The sequence below is a fragment of the Danio aesculapii genome, chromosome 6, assembly GCF_903798145.1.
Source record: "Danio aesculapii chromosome 6, fDanAes4.1, whole genome shotgun sequence".
NCBI lineage: Eukaryota > Metazoa > Chordata > Actinopteri > Cypriniformes > Danionidae > Danio > Danio aesculapii.
The window spans coordinates 35137231-35152207 of NC_079440.1; positions in this window are offsets into that span (position 1 = coordinate 35137231).

A 14977-nucleotide genomic window follows, 5' to 3' on the forward strand; every position below is an offset into this window, starting at 1 on the left:
GATAAAGGGAAGAAAGGCCCGTCAACACAGTTCAAACAAACTGCTTGCGTCTAATTGACCTCAGGCCTTCGGGTTTGTCTTTGCATTTACAGTCCTTGCTTAAGACAAGTCAAAGAGATCTCCTCACTTTTATCAGGCACTATCAAAGAATTCATGGACTTCAGCATTTTACACCTTTGATTACATGAGGATGTGTGTGCGCGTGTGTGTGTGTTTGTTTCCCTCCAACAGTGTGATGAGTGGATGTGTATTCAGCTAAATAACCCTGCTGACACAAGGTCTGTCCGGTGAGAGTGAAATGCATTCAGAAGTGGCTACCACAGACCACAGTTAATGAGACAGGTGTACCAGCACCATTGATCCGGGTTAAAATATTACCACCTTACCACATTCTGATCCATAGCATTCCATCTGACCCAATCTAACCATTTGCTGATATTCTCATTTGTTTCTTGCCAAGCAGAAAGTGTGCGAAAACAAACATGAACTTGACTGACAAATATAAATACTTTAGAAAATGAAATCGATAATAATAAGCAGTGATCGTTAAGAAGTACTAAAACATCGCCACTGTTTCACACTGAAAAAAAAGATTCATTAAATTTACAAAATTTTTCAGTTCGAATGTTATCACTCGATTGAATAGCATTATCAGTGGTTGACAGCTGATAGATATGGGCCAGCTGGTAGGCTCAGAAGGCTATTATCACCCATACGCATGGTTAATCAGCTATAGTTCACATACGGCTGTGGCCAGAAGTTAACGAGAATTATTTATATTATTTATTAAATTTTTCTTTAATTGTATTTTATTAACATCTACCCCTACCCCAACCGTCACAGTACTGTAAAACTCCCAGTAATGTAAAAACAGACCTGGATCTGGAGTCTTCTCTATTAGTATACCTGATTAACCATATAGATGGACAGCTTTCTGAGCCTACCAGTAGGCGCACTACTTACTAGTACCGGGATGGACCCCCTTTTGCCTTCAGAACTGCCTTAATCTTGCGTGGCATAGATTCAACAAGGTACTGGAAATATTCCTCAGAGATTTTGGTCCATATTGACATGACTGTATCACACAGTTGCTGATGATGATGCGAATCTCCCCTTCCATCTCATCTCAAAGGTGCTCTATTGGATTGAGATCTGGTAACTGTGGCGGCCAGTTAAATACAGTGAACTCATTGTCATGTTCAAGAAACCAGCCTGAGATGATTCATGCTTTATGACATGGCACGTTATACTGCTGGAAGTAGCCATCAGAAGATGGGTAGACTGTGGTCATAAAGGGATGGAACGATACTCAGGTAGGCTGTGGCATTGACACAATGCTCAATTGGTAATAATGGGCCCAAAGTGTGCCAAGAAAATATCCCCCACACCATTGCACCAGCATGCACCGTTGATACAAGACAGGATGGATCCATGTTTTCATGTTGTTGATGCCAGATTCTGACCCTACCATCCGAATGTCGCAGCAGAAATCGAGACTCATCAGACCAGGCAATGTTTTTCCAATCTTCTTTTGTCCAATTTTGGTGAGCCTGTGTGAATTGTAGCTTCAGTTTCCTGTTTTTCACTGACAGGAGTGGCATCCGGTATGGTTTTCTGCTGCTGTAGCCCATCTGCCTCAAGGTTCGATGTGTTGTACGTTCAAAGTTGCTCTTCTGTATACTGTACATAGGTTGTAACGAGTGGTTATTTGAGTTACTGTTGTCTTTCTATCAGCTGGAACCAGTCTGGCCATTCTCCCCTGACCTCTGGGATCAGCAAGGCATTTGCGCCCACTGCTGCTTACTGGATATTTTCTCTTTTTCAGACCATTCTTTGTAAACCCTGGAGATGGTTATGCGTGAAATTCCCAGTAGATCAGCAGTTTCTGAAATACTCAGACCAGCCCATCAGGCACCAGCAACCATGCCACGTTCAAAGTCACTTAAATCACGGTTCTTCCTCATTTAAATGCTCAGTTTGAACTGCAGCATATTGTCTTGACCGTGTCTACATGCCTAAATGCACTTAGTGGGTGCCATGTATTTGGCTGATTAGAAATTTGCGTGAACGAGCAGTTGCACAGGTGTACCTAATAAAGTGAGATGAAACAACACAAATCTTTAGCTTTTTGGGGGGGTGATCCTTCCTTAAACAAACTGCCAACGAATGCCCTGTTGTAAGCGTGTAGACTGCTGAAGCACTCATCAGAAAAACAATGGGAACACAGCACAAGGATGGGGCGATAATGCTGAGGTATTTTTGCAAAAATAAACTTCACAGCCTCATCTTTGGGTGGGGAAAGTAACAATAAATAACTTCAGAGCACAACGTCTTCATGACATAATTCAACCGGGATCTGCTAGTGTTTGTCTTCCTCTTTTTCTTTCTACAGTGTTTGTGAGCGGGGCCAGAGGGTTCAATTTTCCCGGGTCTGCGCACAACGTCACGTCACGCTAACACAGCTAAAGACTCATTACCTCTACGATTCCTTTGAAGCACTCTGAGTTGACTCTTTTATAGATGAATCAATAGTTTTAAACAGTGTGCACTTTCAGATTTAAACCTTAGCTGGATATTACTTATATGGATATCCTGTGACGCTCCAGAGACAGACGAGTCTTCGCTGAGGCCAGCTTCCAGCCTCTGCCACTGAGACTGCAGCTCTGCACAAGACGTTTGGCCAGCGGAGAAATTAAAATGATCGTGCCCAACTGAGCCTGGTTTCTCTCAAGGTTTTTTTCTTCACTTCCGCCATTAGTGAAGTTTTTTTTCCTCTCCGCTGTCGCCACTGGCTTGCATGGTTCGGGATCTGTAGAGCTGCGCATCGTTGGATTTGCACTTCAATATTTGGACTCTCAGTAGTGATTATTAAACCACACTGAACTGAGCTAAACTGAACTGAACTTAAACACTATAAACTGAACTACACTGTTCCTATTTACTGTGACCTTTTATGTGAAGCTGCTTTGACACAATCTACATTGTATAAGCGCTATACAATTAAAGGTGAATTGAATTGAATATTTCACTTCACTTAGAGCTGTGCTACACACTGCATGGAAGGTCATTTTCAAAAACACATAATAGTGGCTCTTTAATTAATTTCCTCAACCATATATTTGCTATAACAATGAGTAATTAATGAAAAATCTAAATAGATAAAAAATAATAAAACTGAGAATTTTAGGTTAATGCAAGTGTCACTGAAGTGTAAATGGCTCAGTGCAGGATCAAAACCTATTTTGAGTAAAAAATATTATGAAGAATATGTAATGTAATCTAAAGACACAGACTGATAAAGTGTGAAAAAAGAAACAATATAAAAAAAAGCTTTTGCCTTAATACAGCAATTATTTTTCACAGACATTTCTAAAGCATCAAAAGCAGAAGAATTAATTCAGAAGAATACAATCCACTGATTTCCAAATAAATACTTCATCACATCAAATATATTAACAATGCAATTGACAAAATATTTGGCAAAATTTATAAAAAAAATATTCATACTTCGCATGTTGTGATTACCTTAATAATGGATCACCAAAACATTCATAATTAGTTGATATTGATTCTTTTCCTTGTCATCCAGAGTTACGCAGATTGTGACCCTCCTGTCAGAGCTAATTACAGCTTATAAGCATAATGAATGCTCGTGGATTGTTGAAAGAGTTACTATTAATATTAATGGATGGCATTCTTGCTGACAGGCACTTTTCTATCAAATGTTTTATGATGAGTTAAATATGTTTACATATGCTGGCCTCAAGGGCTTTATCTGATGGAGCAAATGGATTTTTGAGGACAAAGGTTGAAGTGCTGCGTCAGCGAATATCCCTCATGGAGCAAAGCGTTGATTGATTTTTATGATTTTTTTGGGGAGGTAAGTTAATTAATTTGGTTGTATAACCACATTTATACCATGACATATAAGTTTATTGCCTATACAAGTCTTATGTATGCATTATTTTAAAATGATATCCATAATATGCAATAATTTAAAAAAGCATTCTGAAAAAAATTTAAATAGTTTACTTACAGACATATTTAATAGTTATATCATTCATGAAATTTTTTTTGGCCCCTTTATTCATCAGGGGTCGCCACAGCGGAATGAACCGCCAACATATCCAGCATATGTTTTACACAGCGTATGCCATTCCAGGTGCAACCCGGTACTGGGAAACACCCATACACACTCATTCACACACATACTCTTGTGTATGCCAGCCCCATCTGGGGCGTACTACCATAAGGTCTCTCTGAGGAGCTAGAGAGGATCCAAAAACGATGCTGTCGGATAATAGGTATTCTGACTTCAACTTTTCCAACACTGGATGAAAGGCATGAGGAAGCCCGCATATGTGCTCTCTCTAAAATACTCAATGACAGTTTATTACCACTGCATTGTTTTCTGCCAAAGGCTCCAGTGTCATCCTACCTTCTTCAATGACATTCAAAGACATTTGCTATACACATGGGTAAAGCTAATGTCATGAACTCTCCTTTATTCCTCGTGCTCTTTAATTTTTGTATACATAATTTATAATATATAGTGTTTGATGTTTTTTTAGTTATTGCATGTTGAACTAAACTAAACTAAACTGAACTAAACTAAACTAAACTAAACTAAACTAAACTAAACTAAACTAAACTAAACTAAACTAAACTAAACTAAACTAAACTAAACTCAACTGAACTGAACTGAACTAAACTAAACACCCAATACGGCCAGTTTACTTTATTTAATTCATCTACAGCATGTCTTTGGACTGTGGGGAAACCAAAACACCTGTAGGAAATCCATCTGAACACAGGGAAAACATTTAACTCCAAACAGAAACACCAACTGACCCAGCCGATACTCGAACCAGTGACCTTCTTGCTGTTAGGCGACAGTGCTAACCACTGAGCCACGTGTCGCCTAAAAGTTATATCAAATCATAATAATAATTAGTAATTTTTAATTAAATAATAATTTTTCTTCTTGTTATTATTATTAATGACACATTTAATAGCTATATCAAGTAATAATAATAGTATTTTTTTGCTGTTATTAATATTATTATTTACATTTAGATTTGAAATTTTAGAGAAGTTGTCGTCAATAATCATTTAGTATTACACTTTAAAAAGGGTGTGAAACTATTTTTACCTATAAACAATTAAAATTTACAAAAAATGACATGAATAAATAATAATAATATGAAAATAAAATTAAATATGAAATTAAATTAAATTAGTCAATGAAAAATGTGATGTACAATCAATAAGATGCGATAATCTATCTGAAAAATATTACAGTGCAAAGACTGAAAAACACTGGGCAAATACTGAGCATGTGAGCAGTAACAGTGTTGACTAAAAGCCGCATGGTCTGACCTCCAGCATGACCTTTGTTCATTTGACCTTGTGACCCCATGAGCTGGATTCCTCTGACCTTTCACTGACCTCAATGAACTCCAGACAGTTATGAGCTTCAGACGTTATGAGATGTTATATCACAGCGCTGGAGAACACGGCCAGGATTTAAGACATACAAAAGCCACTTTACACATGTCAATTCATGTTCATTACAACAAGACAGAGAAAGGAGAGCAGAAATGAAGGATGGGAACAGAAAAGGAAGGGATAAATAATTTACTAAACGAACACTGTGAATCAGTCTCTTTCCACTGAGAGAGCGAGAGAGCGAGAGCAAGAGAGAGAGAAAGAGAGAATGATGCTGTTAATGAATTGTACTCAGAAGTGCATGAGGGACGTGTTGTTGTGCTCATTATTGGAGGCAGGAAAGAAGTTAATTGTTTGGTGGCTTTTGGTGAGCTAATACTCCAGTGTCTGATAGCTGAAAATCAACAATGCGTTATCATTTGCTCTGTCATATGAAAAAAAAACAATAAAATCAAACATATCTTTTATTTATTTACTTATTATTTAGGTAGGTATTTCTTTGTATACTGTTACCACCAGGGGCGTAGCAACCAGGGGGGATGGGGGGGGATCCGTCCCCCTCACTTTTAGAGACAGACCATTTAGAAACAGGTGATTAATAATCATATGAATGTATGATCTCATACAGCTGTCCCCCCCACTTTTAAAATGTCCACTACGCCCCTGGTTACCACTACTCCTACTACTACTGCTATTATTATTATTATTATTATTATTATTATTATTATTATTATTATTATTATTATTATTATTATTATTCATTCATTCATTCATTCATTCATTCATTCATTTTCTTTTCGGCTTAGTCCCTTTATTAATCTAGGATCGCCACAGTGGAATGAACCCCCAACATATCCAGCACGCTTTTACGCAGCGGATGCCCTTCCAGCCGCAACCCATCTCTGGGAAACATCCACACACACTCACTCACTCACACTCATACACTATGGACAATTTAGCCTACCCTGCATATCTGTGGACTGTGGGGGAAACCGTAGCACCTGGAGGAAACCCACGCGAACGCAGGGAGAAAATGCAAACTCCACACAGAAACGGCAACTGACCCAGCCAAGGCTCAAACCAGCGACCTTCTTGCTGTGAGGTGACAGCACTACCTACTGCGCCACTGCGTTGCCCCATTATTATTATTATTATTATTATTATTATTATTATTATTATTATTATTATTATTATTATTATTATTATTATTATTATTATTATTACTACTACTACTACTACTACTACTAATAGTTACAGTTTTAAAGGTGGTCAGTCAATAGGGAGGAGAGTAACATTCATTTTAGATGAAAAACATAAGCACACACAATATACACACAATAAACACACAATATCAACAAATAAGGGACAATATACCACAAATAACTAAATGCAATAAAGTAAGTTTTACTTACAAAAGATAGTGACAATAAGTGCAAAAATATTTAAATATGTATAACAATAAACATTTACGACAAGATACTGGAAATCACAGGCAACAAAAGCGACACAAAATGTTTAAACAGATGGGAGAGTTGGAGAGATGAGACGCGGGGGCGTCCAAACAATAGAAAAAAGAAAACAAAACAACCTATTCTATTGGCCCAATTTCTACCTTAACTATCCATAAAGAAAAATATAACAGTATTGAAAATGAAAATCTTAGCGTCTCTGATACACAACATTAGCTACACTATGATAAGAGAAATCCCAAAGTACAATGGGTGGAGCTCACTAAGATGTGTGTGTCTAACAAAAGTGATATTCAAAGCCTACATGTGCACTTTGTATGTTGCGCGACATTCTTACCGGTCCCACCTCAGATGAGTGTAACTGACGGTAGACAAATGGAGAATACACAACAAAAGCGGACATATACAAAAATGTAACACACTGACTGAAAAAAACAATAGGAATATTAAAATAATATAAATTAATAATAATAATTTCCCCAGTGTTGAGTTGCAGCTGGAAGGGCATCCACTACGTAAAACATATGCTGGATATGTTGGCAGTTTATTCCGCTGTGGCAACCCCAGATTAACAAAGGGACTAAGCCAAAAAGAAAATGAATGAATGAATGAATGAATAATAATAATAATAATAATAATAATAATAATAATGATGATGATGATGATGATGATGATGATGACGATGTTTTTAATATTTCTAAATTAATATCATTAATATATGTAACTATAAGAGATTCCATCAAATAATAAGAATTGAATTATTATTATTATCATCATCATCCTCATCATCATCATTATCATCATTTACAGTAGTAGTAGTTTTAAAATAAATAATCAATCAGAAAAAATACAACTTTTTATGGAAACTATGATACATTTTTTTATTATTAAATACACTGTTAAAAAGAGGAATTTAAATAACAATAAAAATTAAGTTAAGTCAGCTTAACAGTTCCAAGTTACAAAGGGTTTACTTACATTGTTTTTAAGTGAAGTCAACATACTGCTTTTAAGGCATTTTGTGTACTCGCTTTAAGTAACTGATCACTTTTTACGATGTAAAAAATTAGTTCCACACAATCGATTTGCGTTGGGACAACATAAAGGGGTCACACTTTACAATAAGGTTCATTAGTTAATGTTAATTAATGCATTTACTAACATGAACAAACAATGAACAATACATTTACTACAGTATTTCTTCATGTTAGTTAACATTAGTTAATGAATATACAGTTGTTCATTGTTAGTTCATGTTAACTCACGATGCATTAACTAATGTTAACATGGACTTGGGTGTTAATAATGCATTAGTAAATGTTCAATTATGATTAATAAATGCTGTACAAGTGCTGTTCGTGATTAGTTCATGTTAGTAAATGCATTAACTAATGAACCTTATTTTATCATGTTGCCTATGGAGGAATTAGGTTAGCTTATTAGTTTTTACAAATGTAAGTGGATTGAACTTAAAAACAATTAATCGTCCCAAAAAAGTCAAGAATTGTTTTGTTTCAGCTCATTTTAAATAAGTAGTTCAAACAAACAGCAAATGTAGCTTTTTAAGTGTAGTATTACAATATAATAAGTTTTTTTGATTCTTAAATAAATGTACAAAAAATAACACATAAACCTAAAAATAATGTATTATTATTTCATGTATTTAACTATTTTTTACATTTTACAAAGTGTATTGTAAATGCAATATTACATCTGATGGATGAATGTGTTTTCAGCACAATCATTCATTCATTTTATTTTTAGCATAGTCCATTTATTCATCAGGGGTCGCCACACTGGAGTGAACCACCAACTTATCCAGCATATGTTTTACACAGCGGATGCCCTTCCAGCTGCAACCCATCACTGAGAATCATTCACACACATACAACATGCAAACTCCACAAAGTAATGCCAACTGACCCAGCTGAGGCTCAAACCGGCGATCTTCTTGCTGTGAGGCAACAGTGCTAACCACTGCGCCCGCACCGCCTGCTTTCAGCACATTCACAGTAATTTATTTTACTAAAGACTAATTTTCAGAATTCTTGTAATATTCAGTTCACACTTTCTGCAAGTGTCCTAAATGTGTGCGTGCATGTGAGCATGTATGTGTGTGTGTGTGAGAACCCCTGCTGCCAGAGGGGTGTGAAACAACAGCACAGTCCCTGCACCCCATCCTGAACCTCTGGACCCCTTACTGGGTGTTTGAGTAAAGTCGCACCTGCTGTCACACTGCCATGCACACACACATGAACACCAGATATTATCACACACTGTTAATGTATCAGGGTGACATGTGCAGAGGGTGGAGGATGCTATGATGACCACAGAGATTAATATTGTTTGGTTTTACGCTAAGATAAGGTCTTGAATTTTCATTTAAAATTAACTAAGTCATTATCTTTATGCTAAATAAATGAAAAAAAACCCACTATATTATAATATCATGCTACTTACTGTTTATTTAGTAAATTTAAAATTCAGCAAAATATATTAAATCACAAAAATAAAATATTTTTTTATAATAATTTATTAATATGATTAAATTAATATTTTTACAAATATTGAACTGATTCATCAAATGTCTAATGATATAACCTACTGATTAAATCTGTCACTGCATTACAGCAGTTTGTTTTAGCTAATATAAGAGTCCATCTGACATCTCCATCAAGCTTGACTCTCATGCTTCTCTCATGAATCCACCATGACTGTACAGGTCTCTTCTATTTTTTTCCACACCAGAAATATGATCATCAAATTTTAAAGAGCTGGTGTTTTTGGGAACTGGATCACGGCGCAAATCAGTGTCAAACAACATGTTCCTGAGCTTTTCCAACAAGATCCCACCTGACGTGCTCTGTGTTTCTCACTTCCCTTTCTCTGGCTCTTTCTCCCATCACTGAACGTGTGGACATTATATATTTATTTAAAATATTTAAATCTATATGAATATTTCAGCATCTGCGGTGAAAGAATGGCTCCAACACACAGACACACACACACACGCACACACACACACACACACTTAAAGGTCTGTCAGTGGAACATGAAGGTCTTTCTTTAACATAGTTTAGTTTGGTTTATCATAAAGAGCTAAGATGTTTTTTTATATTAATATACATATACATTTTTTTAATTAAAATATGTTAATGTTTTTTTTTTATCACTAAAGAATATATGGTACGGCTTCACTTTTATGGTCCTTATTGCACATCTTGTTTGACAGAAAATTGCATTGAAACTACATGTCAATTACTTCTCATTTGAATATTACTAGACTGTGTGCTTAATCTGTTGATACTGCTCATTTAACAGACATTTAACTGACTATATAAAACGTTGCAAGTACATGTCAACTCACCCACAGTCCACTTATAATGTATTGAGAATTAGTTGGCATGCAGATGCAATGTAACTTAAATTCAACAAAATGTTCTAAAAGGACCATTAAAATAAAGTGATACTGAATATATAATATCATAATGAACTCTATTTAATATTTTATTTCATTTTATGTGGTATAAACAATACACTATACAGCATGTGTGATACATAAAACAAAAGTTTAAGGTGAGTAAGATTTTGTTTCTTAATTTATTGAAGATATTTATTGCAGGGATGCTAAATTGGTTAAAACTGATTAAGCTGATCAAATATGACTGTGAGAAGATTTAATTTTGAAAATAAATAGGCTACTGTTGTTTAAATTCTAAAACTTGTATTCTATTACTAACTAAATATGTATTATTTTTTTATCAAAAATGGAAAAAAAGTATTTATGTGTTCTTTTCCTGATTATTCTATTTAACTAACAATCATTATTATAACAACAATACTAACAACAGTAATTATTGAATTATTGCTTTTTCAAACTACTTATTTAAAAGATTATTTTAGGACAACTTAATTGTTTTATGTTCAATCCACTTAAAACTTTTTTAAATGACACCTATGATGAAAATCATCTTTTAGAAACTGTTTGGACAGAACTGTGTGCAGGTATAGTGTGTCCACAGTCATACTGGCATGATGTAAATACAATAAGTCTCTTTTTTTTTTAATTTCCTGGCGTTAAAATAGAATCCAAATCCCTTCCATTTTGAGGCCCACCGCAAACGCGACATAGGAGTGCAGTTTCCCTGCCCACTCATTTGATTGACTGCCATGTATTAACATGTCTCCGTAGTAATGCGTATAATTATATCAAGAAGACAGGACATGGGCAAAGCAACTGGTTATTAAAATATCTGTTGAGCTCTCTGTGATCATTAATCATCATCAAATGTGAACAAGAATTAGTTTTTTAAGCTTAAAACATTTTAAAACAGTGCATGTTTGTAATAAATTACTGCGATTTTACTGTCTTCATCACCACAGCCGCAAGTCAGTACAATTATAAAAGATAATGATTCAATCCCGGTTTGTGGACGTTACATCAGGTTTATTTTGTACATTAACATAATGAAAATCCATACAGCAGTGGATAATAACGTGTATCCTGTCACATTTGCTGTGCAAAAACAGTACAAAGTCAAACGCATGTACTGTGTATGTGTGTGTGTCCGCTGTGTGTAAGTGAACTTTGTAACGACATTGTGTGTGACTCCTCATCGCAGAAAGGGTTGAATTAACTCTACAACAAATACATTAAATAATCATTGGGAAAGTTCTTACTGTAGTATTTTTCATAAACTTTACGTGAGATCTGCTTCCTTCATGTCTGTCACTATGCTGTTTAACTAATGCAGCTGAGGCGGAGACTGAGGCACACTTTGACAGGGATGTTGGAATGGTGAGCGGGGAGAGCTAGCATTAAAGGCACAGGCCACATAAAACAGCTACATAATGTTCAAAGCAGAAAATTCCACTATTCTGAAAAGTATAACGAATAATTTGATGGGTGTTTTGAGCTGAAACTTTACAGACACATTCTGGAGACATAAAAGACTTATCTTAAATCTTGAAAAAGGGGTTAAAATAGGTGCCCTTTAAGTTAATCGATTTGTGTCGGGACAAAGTGATGAGTTGTGTGGAACCCTGCATTTTTTACAGTGTATTCCTATTATTATTATTTACATATTTATTAGTTATATCAAATAATAATAACACTAGTAGTAATTTTTCTTCTTGTTATTGTTATTATTATTACTATTTAGCTATGATATCTTATTATCCCTATTTACCTTATTTGTCGTGTACGAGTGGGCGTGGGCATTTGAATCTTTTTGACTTGAGACTTCCGGTCTCATTCACTTCCATTCATTTTTAGATGTTAAAAACGGCTTGTTATGCTGCTTGATGTTGCAAACTGATATTTTCTAATTATATTGTTCTGCTTTGTCTGTATAGACATGCAAACACGTGTTTGTAGAGCAAGTAGTTAGACCAATTTCTGCCGTTTTTATTATTATTTATTATTGCTAGTCATTTACATTTACATTTAGTCATTTAGCAGACGCTTTTATCCAAAGCGACTTACAAATGAGGACAAGGAAGCAATTCACACAACTATAAGAGCAACAGTGAATAAGTGCTGTAGGCAAGTTTCAGGTGTGTAAAGTCTAAGAAGCAAAGCATTAGTAAAATTTTATTTTTTTTTTTTTTGAGAGAGAGTACAGTTAGTGGTATAGCCAGAGAGGCAGTTGCAGATTAGGAAGGAAAGTGGAGACTAAACAGTTGAGTTTTTAGTCGTTTCTTGAAGACAACAAGTGACTCTGCTGTTCTGATGCAGTTAGTGAATTCATTCCACCAACTGGGCAGATTAAATGCGAGAGTTCGGGAAAGTGATTTCTTCCCTCTTAGGGATGGAACCACGAGGCGATGTTCATTTATAGAACGCAAGTTTCTGGAGGGCACATAAATCTGCAGAAGCGAGAGCAGATAAGGAGCAAAGCTAGAGGTCGCTTTGTAAGCAAACATCAGAGCTTTGAATTTGATGCAAGCAGCAACTGGCAGCCAGTGCAAACAGGTGAGTAGCGGAGTGACATGTGCTCTTTTGGGTTCATCAAAGACCACTCGTGCTGCTGCGTTCTGAAGCAGCTGAAGAGGTTTGATAGAATTAGCTGGAAGCCCGGCTAGTAGAGAGTTGCAATAATCCAGTTTGGAGAGAACAAGAGCTTGAACAATGAGTTGAGCTGCATGTTCAGATAGTAAGGGTCAGACCTTTCTGATGTTATAGAGTGTGAATCTGCAAGATCGAGCAGTTCTAGAAATGTGGTCAGAGAAGTTTAGTTTCTCCCATAGGCAACTGAATCGAAAGTTCTAAAACAATTGCAAAAACGAGTGCACTTCCGCAGTGAAGAATAAGGTCAATAGCTTGCTAAAACATCCAGTATTTACTAGAAAAACAAAAAAGCCAACTATTTCAGTTTTCATTACAATTGACTGAAAACAAATGTTTCTTAAGCACCAAAAAGAATACAAATATGTATCAATATTATCGCATTTGGCAAAGGTTTTCACAAAGTTTTTTTTTTAAGAGTAATTGTATTGTCAAGTGATGGCAGCAACAGTCAGCTACATTCAAAACAAAGTGTTGGACAACAGCGCACCTTGTTGATAGTTGTTGTTGTCTGTGTGAAACAGTGTGTCCATCTGTTCAGACTGCAGTGGCACAGCTGCTCTTCTGCCTCTCTCACTTTCTCTCAGTGACAAGCCCATTCTCAATCCCTGATGACTGCTGGCACGAACACACACACACACACACACACACACACACACACACGCACACACACACACACACACACACACACACGCACACACACACACACGCAGTACCTGCACGCTCACACACTCAAAGACAAGCACACAAACCCTTTAAAGTCCTGGTTTCTCGTGCTGTCAGTGAGCACTAAACACTGCACAGTGATTGACACATTTACACATCACCTCTGCAGCCTCTGGATCCCAAACAGCTCATTCTTTCTGCTATTCGAAAAAACGTGGGATGTTTCGTAAAATGCAATTAAATCAGATATCAGGAGCCATATTCCCAAAACATCTTAAGGCCAAAAGTAGCTCCAATAAGTCGCTGATTTAAGAGAAAATCGTAACAATAATGGTGGTGTCAGTCCTAAATTTAGTAAATATAATTTTTTTTGATAAATTTTATGTTAAAAAGTATATTTCAGTAAGCGTTTTAACACAAAACTAGCTCATTAATCAGTAAAATTTTAGGCAAAAGACTCCTAAGCCACTCAGACCAAACCATAAACTATTCTAAAATTGCCTTGGCCGGTTATCTGCCTTGGAAAAAACATTTAAAAATCATTTACAATAAGCTTCACAAAAATATTTATGCTAATATATGATCCATACGTAACATATGTTACATTGTTTTCTAAATATTTTTAAAAGCATTAAAAATATATATTTGCTTACTGTATAAGAAATTACATTAACTATAACATTAAAAGCAAGGAACATACAGAACTGTTAGAAATGTATATAATTTTAGAAAATTAATTGTTCATTTAGACTCCATTTTAAAATCTTTATTTGAGTTTGGCAACATTTCTTTGAATATGTTTCTATGACAGAGACTCCCCCCACCCTCCCCCCATCAGCCAATCACTGCGTGCACAGTTAGTAATCATCCATAAGGTAAACTCTGCCCTTACTTTAATTCAGTTAAAGAGGAGCTATTATGCCCCCTTTTAAGTAAAGTAAGTCTCTAATGGCCTAAGAGTGTGTAGTTTCAGCTCAAAATACCCCACAAATAATGCTTTATAACTCTTTGACACTGCCCCTTTTAGACTTTGGTCCAAATTGTGCTGTTTTGGGGACTTTCAATTTAAATTTGAATGAGATTGTGCTCTTTTCAAAAGAGGGTGAAGCTACAAACGCCTATGCATAAACATAGTGGAGATTCAAAACAGGACCAATGTTATCAGTGAAAAACAGGACTCAAAATAATGTCGTCTATCAAGAGTACAGTGTTCATTTGTGAATCTTAAAACCTATAATCCTCTAAGGATTGCTTTCACACTAGCACTTTTGGTCCGCACCCGGGTTCGTTTGAGTTTGAGTTGTGTCTTCTGAACTCGGGTACGCAC